Source organism: Emydura macquarii, unplaced genomic scaffold (assembly GCF_026122565.2).
Source record: "Emydura macquarii macquarii isolate MOO-44397 ecotype Brisbane River unplaced genomic scaffold, CSIRO-AGI_Emac_v2 contig_480, whole genome shotgun sequence".
Lineage (NCBI taxonomy): Eukaryota > Metazoa > Chordata > Testudines > Chelidae > Emydura > Emydura macquarii.
In genome coordinates, this window is record NW_027130617.1 from 15,393,566 (window position 1) to 15,405,706 (window position 12,141).

Consider the following 12,141-nt stretch of genomic DNA (forward strand, 5'->3'; position numbering starts at 1 on the left):
GAACTTCCCTTGACTTCATGGGGCCAGGATTTCAGCCAGGCTCTCAATCCTGCAGCTCTTAAGTTAAAAAAAAAATTAACTTGAAATCAATGAGTCCTACATCTGCTCAGAATGGATATTGGCTAAGACATACTAATCAGACTTTGTCCAATTAGTTCATCTTAATTGGCTTTACTCTGCACTAAAATGCTCACATCACTTCTCCCATAATTGCTTCACCTCTACTGAAGCACATTATTTTGCTTTAACACATAAAACTGACTTTTCTGATATATAATAAGTACCTTACAAAACTAAAACTATCCCTACTTGGCCATAGTCTACTCTTGATTCTGATTAAGTTATTTTATTTAGTCAGAGCTTGAGAAATAGCATTTGAAATCCCCTTTGTCCCACAACTACAAGCTCGTTTAACTATTTTACACCCCCTTTAAAAAGTTAATTATTTATTTGGGAAAAATACAGACTATACCAAAAGTTCAACCTCTTCTTGTTTTCTTGTTAATTAACCCTGTTTTTATGGCTAGTAAAATAAGCAGTCTTTATCCATCATTAGTAGTATGTAAGGTATGTTCACTTGACAAAAAAAGCATATGTTCCCTCCCAGCTTTCTTCTTGCTGAAAAATATGGACTGGATCCCTGTGTAACTAGGGGAGGCAAAAAAAAAAAAAAAAAAGTATGTCATTTAGATCTACCTAGAGCAGTTATAGCATACTACTGTATGTATGTGACTTTATTTATTTTGTCTATCTACTATACTACCTATCTCTGATTAAAACAAAAGTGAGATACACTTTATTTATATTAGAAAACATATTTTGAATTTGATCGTTCTTAACACTATCTTACCTATATTTATACTTCTAGCATTTTCCACTAATCTTCTTATGTAGTAGGATTATTTCAGTTTAGGTGATCCTCTCTGCCTTTTATGGCTAGTTAAATAATACAGATATGGTCTCTCGGTGTCCTTTTCTGTCACTTTCACTAGCAAATGTCCTGAGCAGCACACCACTTTCCTGTTAATTGTTTGTTTGTTTCTCATATGGTACCAAATTCAGTCCTGAAATAATGGATGCATTACCCAGTGAAATCCATGAAATTTGCATCTGATGGGGCTGAATGCAGCCCATGATTCTTTGTTAATACCTGAACATTATTTCAGTGGTTGCTGTCTGCTTAGATGAAATTGTCTCTCAAGTGCTTCTTTAGTACCTTATCCACGATAAACTAATTCTTAAAATTTTCAGTGCTACCCAGAAAAAAGCTAAAACATTTTAAAGACATGTGATGAGTTATTAAATAGATATTATATTTTTGCATTTTCAAAAAAATATTAGATAATGTGGATTTAACAAGAAAAGTATCTTTGTCTTCTGTGTTATATACACTGCCCAAGTCTCATTAGTATCATTTATGTTATGTTATCAAGATACTCTGAATGAAAAATGTTCCTCATAAACTCCAATCTATCTATTATACTTTGTTGATAAACATGCAACATCCACGACTCAAATAAACACATCTGCTTTTTACCACACACATACATAGGATGAGAAGAGAATAATGCTTCAGCAGTGTAATAGAGCTTCATTAGAAATTAGATGATTTAAGTGTACACTTTCAAATACAGTCAGACTGCATATCTAATATTTAAAATGGTAAGTTTTAATTATAATTCATTATGGTCAATAGAAGAGTAATAAATTGTAGAAAAACTGTTCACAGCCATAGTTTTAGAATCAAATTTTCCTTTGGGTGAGCCATGGAAATTGTATTTATTAGTATTTTTTGTATGTATCTAAACAGATTCAGATATTCTGTAGATAGTTCTGTTTTGCTATGTAGTATATTTCTCTGTCAGTTTTTTAAATAAGTTTTGTCATACTTCAAGAATTTGGACAATAGTAAACGAGCAATATGTGCCGAAAAGACTACTAACGTGTCCTATTGTTATTTATAGTAGTGCCTAGAGATCCCAGTCAGGACTGGGGCCTTATTGTTCTGAGCATTCTGCAAACGCAAAGTGAGTGGCAGGCTCTATTTACCCCAAAGAGCTTCTGTACTTTTTTCTCCCTTCACAATTGCACAATGCTTACTTTTTCCATCTAGAGTGCTGTTCAGATGCCATGAGGGATGGATATGGTATGGAACCTAAGCCGGAATAGAATCCACTCATACATACAAGCTGTGAAATTGCTTGCAACACATGTGAACTGCCAGTCTTTCACTGCACTGTGGGGAAGCAGGTGTAGAGGGAGATTCTGCACTCCTTACATGCGGTAGAGCTGAGATCCACAATAGGAATGGTAGTGGGTGGGGTTGGAGCAGGGGAATAATTCTGGCCTACGTGTTTATGCTCACTAAATTTATGTAGATCCACAGACTCCTGGAAAGGGGCTTTGCTGGGATCATGGCCCTTACTGTAGCCTAAAAACTGAAACAGTAGCCACTGAAGGGTTGTGGTGCTATCCTGCTTATAAGCTGGGAACAGATTTGGGCCTGACATTCATATCCTACAATGGAGAGAGTGGAACCACATCCCTTAAAGACTGTATATTTGTACTATACAGTGAATCTAGGCATTTCACAGGCAACTCTCTCTCTTTCTCTCTTACTTTAGCCCAAATCTTTCTTTTTGCTGTACTCCATATGATTATTTTTCTAGCATAGGAGGGAAAAGTTATTTATGTTCTATCTGACTCAAACTAAATAAAATGTTAAAAGGTGATGATCTCCTCAATCATTACCGATCATTACTGACAAAACTATATTTTAAAATGGAGAAAACAAATGTGTTGGCCTTTTGAGCTATGTAATACATTTCAAAAACAAATCTGCTGTGTCTTTTTGTTTAATAGTTGTGATTTGCATAGTTGAACCTTGAATGCATGGTCATAAACAGTTACAGAATCTAAGTTGGCATAATGCCCAGCAATGTTAGGGTTCCAGACAAAAAAAGGGTCATCTACTCATCAAGCAAGCCATTCTGTCTCAACAAGGTGATGTCTAACAAAGACGCTACAAGCCTGAGGACAGATAACATATTCAGCATATTGTTTAAAAAGACAAGAAGGTTTCATTTATCAGGATAATCTAGTGCTGATAATCAGTACACTGAGTGAACTCCCTCTGATAAAAAAAGAGAAAAGCCCATCAACTGTTTTTGTTAATTAAGATGAATATTTTTCCTGTGAAATGTACCAAAAAGTTGTATGAAATCAGAATCCCAAAAGAGATCTATAATCTACAAGAATAATTGCATGGAGTTTTAATTGAGAGAACCAAATTTTTGTCTTATTCAAGAAATCATAGAAGCAGTAGTCTTCTTTTCTTAGCAGTTCTTCTATATTTTCACATGATGTAAAAAAACATGCAGTTTTTCACAGATTAAAAACTTTTATGGAATTTTAAAAACCCTAATTAAAAATGAAATGGTTATATATTTAACGAAATGCTAAAAAGTATATATATTTAGCATTAGTTTAAGGTAAATCATTTATTAACAGACAGAAAGGATTAATTTTTGTATTGAAAACTGGAAGCTGTGACCATTTGTAGTAATGTGCATTTAATCTTTATTCATTAAACACAGCTAGAGTTGGGAATGAGAAGGAAAGTGTATTTTGTTGAAGTGCAGATTAATTATATTCAATATTTTATTTTCTTTGGATATCTGACATTTAGCACCTTTTTAAAGGCAAAAAAATGTCCAGCCACACTGAAGGAAATACTAATTGGCAAGTTCAATTTCAATTGCATTGTGCAATAGGCACCCAACATGGGAATACATTTACGTTGGAATTAATGTTTACATACTGTTAATCCATAGCCAGCATTATAATCCTATACCTGTGAGCTGATGGCAAAATGTCATATTTGGGAATGGGCATATGATTCTAACTATAAAACCTATTCCTCACAAAAGTATTATCTTGGTATTCTGCACCAGCATCTGATCACTCAGTGCAGTGTATATATCATTTTGTTTGTTTATATAAGACATATGACCACTGAGGGCAGAACTCTTGTCCCTTCTTTGTTCTACATAGTGCAAAGCGCACTGTTGGCATACAACCAATAATAATAATTTTACTTAACCTGCAAACTTATAATTATTTTGACACCAATCATAATGCAAACTGAATAGACTTGTTTTCATCCTAAATTAAACGTTGTTTCTTTTCCCCAACTTTCATAGCACCCCTACACATATTCAGCCTCAGGCTAAAACTGTTTTAAGTGGACAAAATCTGCTGGTAAACACCTTTGACAATACTATTGCTTAATGAACACTGTAGAAAAGTGTATATGTAGTGCAAGCGTCTGTGGCTGCAGCCTACATATGATTCTTTTGCCAAGTACCTACTGCTAATAGGCAAATATATACAAAAGAGACACGCTCTTTGATGGTTTAATCCCAAACATACTTAACTGTCACATAGTTAATCTTTTTGATTAAAAATGACTCAAGTTCTTTTTCAGCATTTTTTTGTTTGTAGATTTGGGAGGTTAAAAGTCGTGCTTATGTCTGGTTTGAGCTGTTCTTTTTTATTTGTTAGTTCTAAGTGATTATTTTTTCCCTTTAATCATAGCCCCCCAAATGTATCCTTGACACCGATACTGTTGAGACACCCACTATTAGCAAGCAGGTAAAATACACTATAGACGTCAACAAAGCATAGAGCCTCATGGTTATTATCAAGTGATTTGATTTACTGGTTAAAAACAAGTTTGTTCAAAACAGCTTCACCTGCAGGTTTTACTTTCCTAGAGGAGAAAAAGGTTCCAAAGAAAAAGTCCCTTCCCTTGTGCACTGGAAACCCTGTAATCAGTTTTTAAAAGTTCATTTTAAACTTGTGTCTTGCTATCGGTTTTCTTGAATTCAGGAATCCTTCTGCTTTGTTTCAAAGACAACAAAAAACCAGCGCATTGTAATCCTTCATTGTTTTATGCTGCTCTTATGCATTACATTTTTAATAATCTCCTTTTAAAAGCAGATTTTGAGTTCCTTCTGGAATTAGATTGGATGCCTTTCAGCTAAGAAGAAGTCACATTTGAAGTCTGAATTTGTGCTCAGAGGAAGTATTTTTTCCAGTAATATTTTTCCCCATTTTAACAGTAGTTCCACTTCTTGATGGTTTTATGTTGATTTCAAACTACATTTTTATGGAGTGGGAAAGAAATTCCTTTATAAAGGGAATGCCCAAGAATTGTTGGAAACATATTTCCATAGCAGCACACTCATAGGATTCAGTACAGTTTGCTCAGAAATGTTATTTTAGGATGACCTTTACATGTACAATATGATGAATTTTTCTTTTTATTTGATTGTAAAGATGTTATGATCAAGGGGTAAAATAAATATTGCCTTTTTCAGATATAAAAAAAGGAGAATGACAACTGAAACCATCTTTTTTAAACAACACGATAGCAGGCAGCTCTCTCAGAAGAAGTGATGTCTGCTTTTGGAAAACATACAATTTTAAATTCACAGATGCAGCAAAGCCCTAGTGAAACATAAATAAGGATCAATTTTTATACAATTCAACACAATGAAACATTGTATAGGACTCACCCTTTCTTAGTGTAAAGGAGAGATACACTTGCTCTCACTACTGATAGGATGTAAACCATATTTATATGTGTGGGAATGTATATATTACAATAGATTACACAGAAAACTGCAATGTTGAACACCCCAGGTTAGAAGCATTTCCAAAAGATATGGTAAATTCTTATGAATCTTTAGAAATAAATGTAATATTCTGTGGGACTTTTTTAGCTAGCTAACAGGACTTGAATATTCAAATGTTTACAATTCTATATATCATATAATTATCAGATTGTTAGTTTGCTTAAAAATAAATGTACAATCTTTTATTGTAACAATTTACTTTCTCTTCTTTGTATTCATTATTATCAGATGTAGAAATAGCTTTCTGCTTACCATTCTGTGAAAGATGAAGTTTATCATCGTGCCATAAATACCCTGGAAAGCAAAGAAAATGTTATTAGTTATTATGCCTTCATCCATAGGGATTCTAACCGCCAAACACAATGCATCAGCAGCAAAACAAAAATGAAACAAATCTACTGTAGAAAGCACAGATCAATATTTTAATGCAGATCTGAACATATATTGCAAGTACTTAGGCAGTACTGGCCAATTCTGAAAAAAGAGGAACATGCTATTGTGCTTATACAAATTTGGGATTGCACTTACATTAAGATTTGTCTGAACACTTTTGGAAAATTTGGTTTCAGTGTTAAATTTTCAGTGGGGAGATAGTCATCTAACTCCCTCTATACTCAGTGGTGCATTAATGTTGTTTTGCAGTGGTGTAAAATTCAGATCAATGGAATTATATTGACATAAAACTAGGGTGACAATGGCAGATGAGACCCAATATTTCCTTTTCCAAGGGACTGAATCATGTTGCTCAGAGGGTCAAGATGAGACAAGATTATTTTCAAGAAAGAAAGCAAGAGCAGTGGATCAAGGAGATTTGTTGTTTTTGTTGTGTTTATTCCAATTGACTGAAAATGTTACATAAAGATTAAAATTAGAATATTCCTTTGATGGCTATTAAAAGATATTTAACTTCCTTTACAATCTGTTTAAACAAAAAAGAAAAAAGTTGCTCATGAATGATACTCTGTGAGAGCCCTGAGAACTGAAGAAATACAGTACAGACAGTACCCCACACAGCCCCACCAACATTCAACTCTGTGAGACATAGCACAGAATCTCTCTCTGTGTGTTTGACTGTTGAAGGACAGGACAACAGGGTATCCCTCAGCAAAAGGAAAAGTAAAAGACCCTTCAGCATGTTGCTATTCAGCCAGGTTCCAAAGAGGAAAAGGAAACTGCTCCCCACATTATTTCTCTTTTCAGACCCAATGCTCTTCCTAGAGATCCTTGTTCCTAGACTCTAACTGCTAGACTCTGGCCTTGTTTTCCCTCTGTTTATCCCTCTGGTGTGTTGGGGTGAACTAATTACTGGTCCAACACTCAGCCCAGCTGATCCAGCACTGTTACTTTGAAAATCTCTGCACTCAGACCAGGCAATGGTTGTCCTTCCTGTGGCTGAAGAAAGAAGTTTAACTCCTTCCTTACCTTCCTTCAGGCAGCTTTTATACACTCCTATCATAGACTAGTCTATTTTAGAAACCATTTTCTGCCCTCCTGCACGCGCATGGGTGCGCACGCACGCGCACACACCCACACACAGGCATAATTTAATTGGATTTCAAAGGGAATTATACACGAGTAGTTTAGCTTGACAGCTAATGAGAGAGTCCCTTTTAAGACATGAAACATTTTTAATTTCTGGTCACTTGGCATTATAAAGAATAATTTATTTTAAAAAATCTCAACTCAGTGTGTTCTTAGTTTTTATTTTTACTGACCAAATAAATTCTGTAAGGAAATATGAATCTGACAGCCCCAGTTCTTCCAGTGCCAGTAAGATAGACTTTTTTTTTTACATCAGTTTTCCATTAATTTTGCAACTAGCATCTGTCTTTGGGCTCTGGTACAGTATTGCAAAGTTCAAGAAACTCACTGGATGCTCTAGGTCACGTATGCTCATTGCATTTTCTGAATTAATAAACAAAATCAAGTATTTTTAGTCACCAGCTCCTGAAGAGGGCAGCACGTTCTAGATATTATTGAATTGTAAGCTAAAACATGACAGTTCTGGTTTACTGTACTGTAAGGGGGGGGGGGGGAGTATTTTGGATATTTTGTGTAGACAGTTCCCATGATACAATAAGCCAGCAAAAGTTCTAGGCAGTTACAGACCAAGGTCAAAACTGTATTTGATTATTCAAGAGAACATTCAGATTAGGTACCTGAAGCAATGTGTTTAGAAAGAGAACAACAAAATATCAGCAAGGAGTACTTCCATGAGGAATGTGTTTTATCTTTAACACTGTAGATAACTTTTCCTATTGGCAGTGCATTGACTGTCAAAACTACTAAAGGGGTTAGATTTAATTATCTCACTTCTTGCACATTTCATCTCAATTGCTATGGCAACATTCAGTTGCCTCAGCAGCAATGCACACTTTAATCAGATATTTCCTCACTCATTTCTCTGTGCACCACAGCAATGTAGTCAAATTTACAGCAAACCCTGATGTGTCTGATAACACCTCTTCAGAATTAATGGTTAGGTTTCCCCCATATACACACCCACCCAAATACTTGCAGAGAGTTTAGCACTGTGACAATCTAGGCTGTAAGAGATGAATAGCATGTATACTTTAACGCTTTTCTACATCATTGATTTTATGCTGTTTCTCCCACCACTCCCTCCATACAAGGCTTCCACTTATTTAATAACCCAACCCAGCAAGCTATGGGCAGGTAGTTTGGTTTCTGTGAGAGCTCTATTTAAGGGTTGAGAACAGGAAACACAATAATTAGCTAGAGAGTGTGGTTCATTCCATTTCCACCCCTCCCCGAAAAAGCTTTTTGTTTGATTACTCATCTCTTGATTAGCTATTTCTTGGAGTATGTCATAGCTCTTTAAACTCTCGGACTGAGAAATCAGGGACAAAGACTAAAATACAAATAAGTAGAGACAACGAACCAATACCGGGAACTACATCTTGAAAGGCACACAGTATGAAGAGTCAGGAAAATAAAAATGCTCATAGGAGTTAGTAAATTTTGGTTATAGGAATGTTTGGCATTTTAGAAGTAGAAAAAATGTCTGGGTTGAAAACATGCATACATCCAGGTAAATTGGGAATAGATACAAGTACCTAATAATGCCTGGCTTCTATAGTGAAGGGCATATTAGAAATACATTAGATGGATTCAATTAGATTATAGTAGAGACAGACAGATAGATATGAGAGGTATGATGGACTCAGGGCATTGAAATATGACATATTTCCACATATTATGAAGACTTGCATTAAAATGTCCATTTGTTGTTTTGCTTTTTTAAAGAAAGCCAGTACTGTAAGTATTGTAATCTCCACATTGTCCTTTAGCTGTGGTTTTCCCCATAGTTGTAAACCTGCTAAAATGACAGTGGTGTCACAGCATATTTTCAGTGTCTACCAGACAATGTCTGGTACTCCATTAATGAAAGCAATTCAGGTTGCTATGTCGCCAGGGTGGTTTTCTGAAACAGAACCCACAAAGTAAAGCGCCACTCCTACAAACCTTACTCACAGGAATAGTCAATGGGCTTTCTCATACAAATAAGGACTATTCATGTTCAAAAAGGCATGCAGGATTGGGCCGCAAGAGCTTAATAGCTATTTCCCTTTAACATTTATTATAGTACGTACGCATGAGTTTTAAGTGAGTATCCAAACAGCATTTAAACTCTAGGGAAAGGAAAGATCATTTAAAGTTCAGGTTTTGCAATCTTGTACTCAAACTGAACTGCAGAAGTACTTATGCCTAAAAAAAATCGAATATCCACACATTCATTAGAGATAAACACAATATTTGCAATATAACTTGCTTCACTTATAGAATTCCTGTGACTTCAGTGGAACTATGCTGATTTCCACCATCTGAGGATCTGCTCCATAACCTTTATATTATTATTTTTATAGTGCTATAAGTATCCATGGCCCTGAACAATTAGGGAACTTGTGCCAAACAAATAACTGGTTCCTTGCTCTCCATAGTTTATAAACTAGAGGCATAAGTAGGTAAAACACAATACAGAGCAAACACACAGGACTACTTGGTCATGAGGGAGTGCTTCATGGAACAGGTGGGGGTTTAGAAGTTTGTTGACGAGAAAGAAGGAGACGGAGGGAACTTGGCTTCCATTCATAGTGGACTCAAAGAAGTTATTAAGATTCAAGTAGGGGAAGGAAACAAAGAAATGATCAGGAAAGAAAGCAGGACAGAATTCAGGGAAATCAGAAAGGAGATGTGTAAAGGGACAGAGTTAAGATATGTTTGTCATCTCCAATCTGTAATTGGCAACATTCCTATATCCTCACTTCATTACCATAATCAGTACTGTTCTCTTTTGCATTATTGAATACTTCTGGAAATATTTTTCTGAACATCATTGTAAAAAAAAAATCACAAAATTGAATACAAAAAGGTGATTATAGGTCTGACTATAATATGAAAGAAATGGGGAAACCATTTATAAAGAAATCAAGAATACAGAGAGATTAATGTTATCATTTGCCTTCTATTGTCTTCATCTTCAGGCGCCTGGTATCTGTTTGCTAGCACAATTTCTGAACTCTTGTGTTGTCATCTGTTTTAGATTGGTGATGTTAAAATGGGCACCTCTGTTGTTAGGTTCTGCTTTCTGTTCTTATTTTTATTCTCAATTTTACCCCCCATTAATGCATGGTCTGTTCCACATCTGCCCCATTCCTGCTGTGTATATTCTCTAAAGTTCTCCATTTGTGCCAAATTGTAACGCGTTTAGTTTGGTTTTCTGTTCTGTGATCTGATGACCTCCAAATTATTTTGTGAATAATGCGGGAAAATAGTTCCTCAAATGAGGAGGTCACTCCTTCCACAAAAGTCAACAAACATTTCACCATTTTCGTTCATTTCACTGAGGCCTTGTTTCCCCATATTTACTTTCCTGCTAGTGTTGTTGCTTCTCACTTTAGCATTCACATCTCCAATTACTAGGAGGATCTCTCTTTTTTTGGGACCTTTTCTATTGTGCTCTGTAGCTGTTCGTAGAAGTTTTCTTTTTCCTCTTGGCTAGTTTCATTTGTTAGAGCATAACACTGCATAATGAACACTGCAAACTCTCACATGTGTTTAATTCTACTCATGTGAGTAATCTCATTGAGCTCAATGTTTAACTAACTGCGATTACTCATATAAGTAAAGATAAACACATACATAAGTGTTTCGTTTTTTATTATTATTTTCATTTTCTCTGTATGGCCTACACAAACATTAGGAGAAATTTGCTAACTATACAGGGGAGTCAGTGAAATTGATATACCCAGGATGCTGTCAATTGCCCAAAGTGATTTTCTCTGCCCAGTCATTTATAGAAAACTTAGGTTGTACCTGTAATAATAGTAAGTAATTAATAGTTAGTAAGTAATAGATGTGTAATTTTAAAGTTGAGAGTTTTAATAGAGAATGGTAACCTTTTAATAGAATTTTTAAATCAAAGCATGGAATTCAATAGTGGGATATAATTCTATGTATTGGTTGGAGTGATTTCTGTAGGCTTCTACAGAATCCCTATTAATTTCACTCAAATTCAGTTTTATAGGTTAGCCTGTAGGAAAGATCCAACAGATTTTCTATTTTCACTATTCCACACATATGGTGACCACAAACTATTCCCCTCCCCCGCAACCTTAAAAGAATCAAGGGATAGAGCCTAACCATTTAATGGTGAGGAGGCAGTTGTTAGGAGCTCCTATTTGGTTTTATATTTATAAAATTTATACATGCTTTTATTATACCACTACCACTACCTAAAGGGATTATTAAATTGTTAGACAAATTGAAAATAAACTAGAGGTAAAGGTGCACTTGAACTAAAAACTGTGTAAAAATGCCTGCAGGCAAGAACAAAAGCAGCAAGAATTTTTTCAACCACATGTCTCCATGAACTCCTTGGAGCCTGCTGCCTCTGCTCCCACTTATGCAGCAGATGTGATTTGAGAAATGCTCACACAGGTGTTGTGAACTCCAAGCAAAATGACATGTGCAACTCTGTCTTCCTTCAAGACAAAAACTGAAGGGAATCCCTGTTAAACAAGCTAAGCTGGCAGACTGAATGAGAAAAGAAATAAAGAGCACAGAAGATGTATGAACAGGGGAGATCTCTCCCCTGATCAGAAACTTAGCAAAAGGCAGCCTAGTCACATGGCACCATCAAGAATATCTGGAGAATCAGATGTGAGCCAGAATAGGATATTACAGATTCCAGGTGATAAAAGAAAAATCAGATTCGATTTCATTTCTAGAAAGTCTTATACTGATAAAACTATCCTGAAACTAAATGTAAAAGATCCCTTTATGCTGAAAGGGACTCGTAGATTCCAATAAAGAGATCCAACAGGAATATTCAGTTGCTGATCAAAGGAAATGCAAGAGAATATTACATGCAGTATGCAAAATCAGGGTTATTGAGATGAAATATTCAGCCAGCAAGTAA

The 12,141-nt window shown here is 35.4% G+C and overlaps 1 long non-coding RNA gene across 1 annotated transcript in view; it reads right to left on the reverse strand.

Moving 5' to 3' along the window:
- Positions 1-4,747: 4,747 nt before the first annotated feature.
- Positions 4,748-12,141, reverse strand: part of LOC137146925 (uncharacterized) — a 233,750-nt gene continuing 226,356 nt past the window's right edge. Inside the window, exons 4-5 of the long non-coding RNA XR_010918090.1 lie at positions 5,952-5,993; positions 4,748-5,511 (exon numbers count right to left, since the gene is read on the reverse strand). This is a non-coding gene — a long non-coding RNA (uncharacterized lncRNA). The remainder of the gene's footprint in view (positions 5,512-5,951; positions 5,994-12,141) is intronic.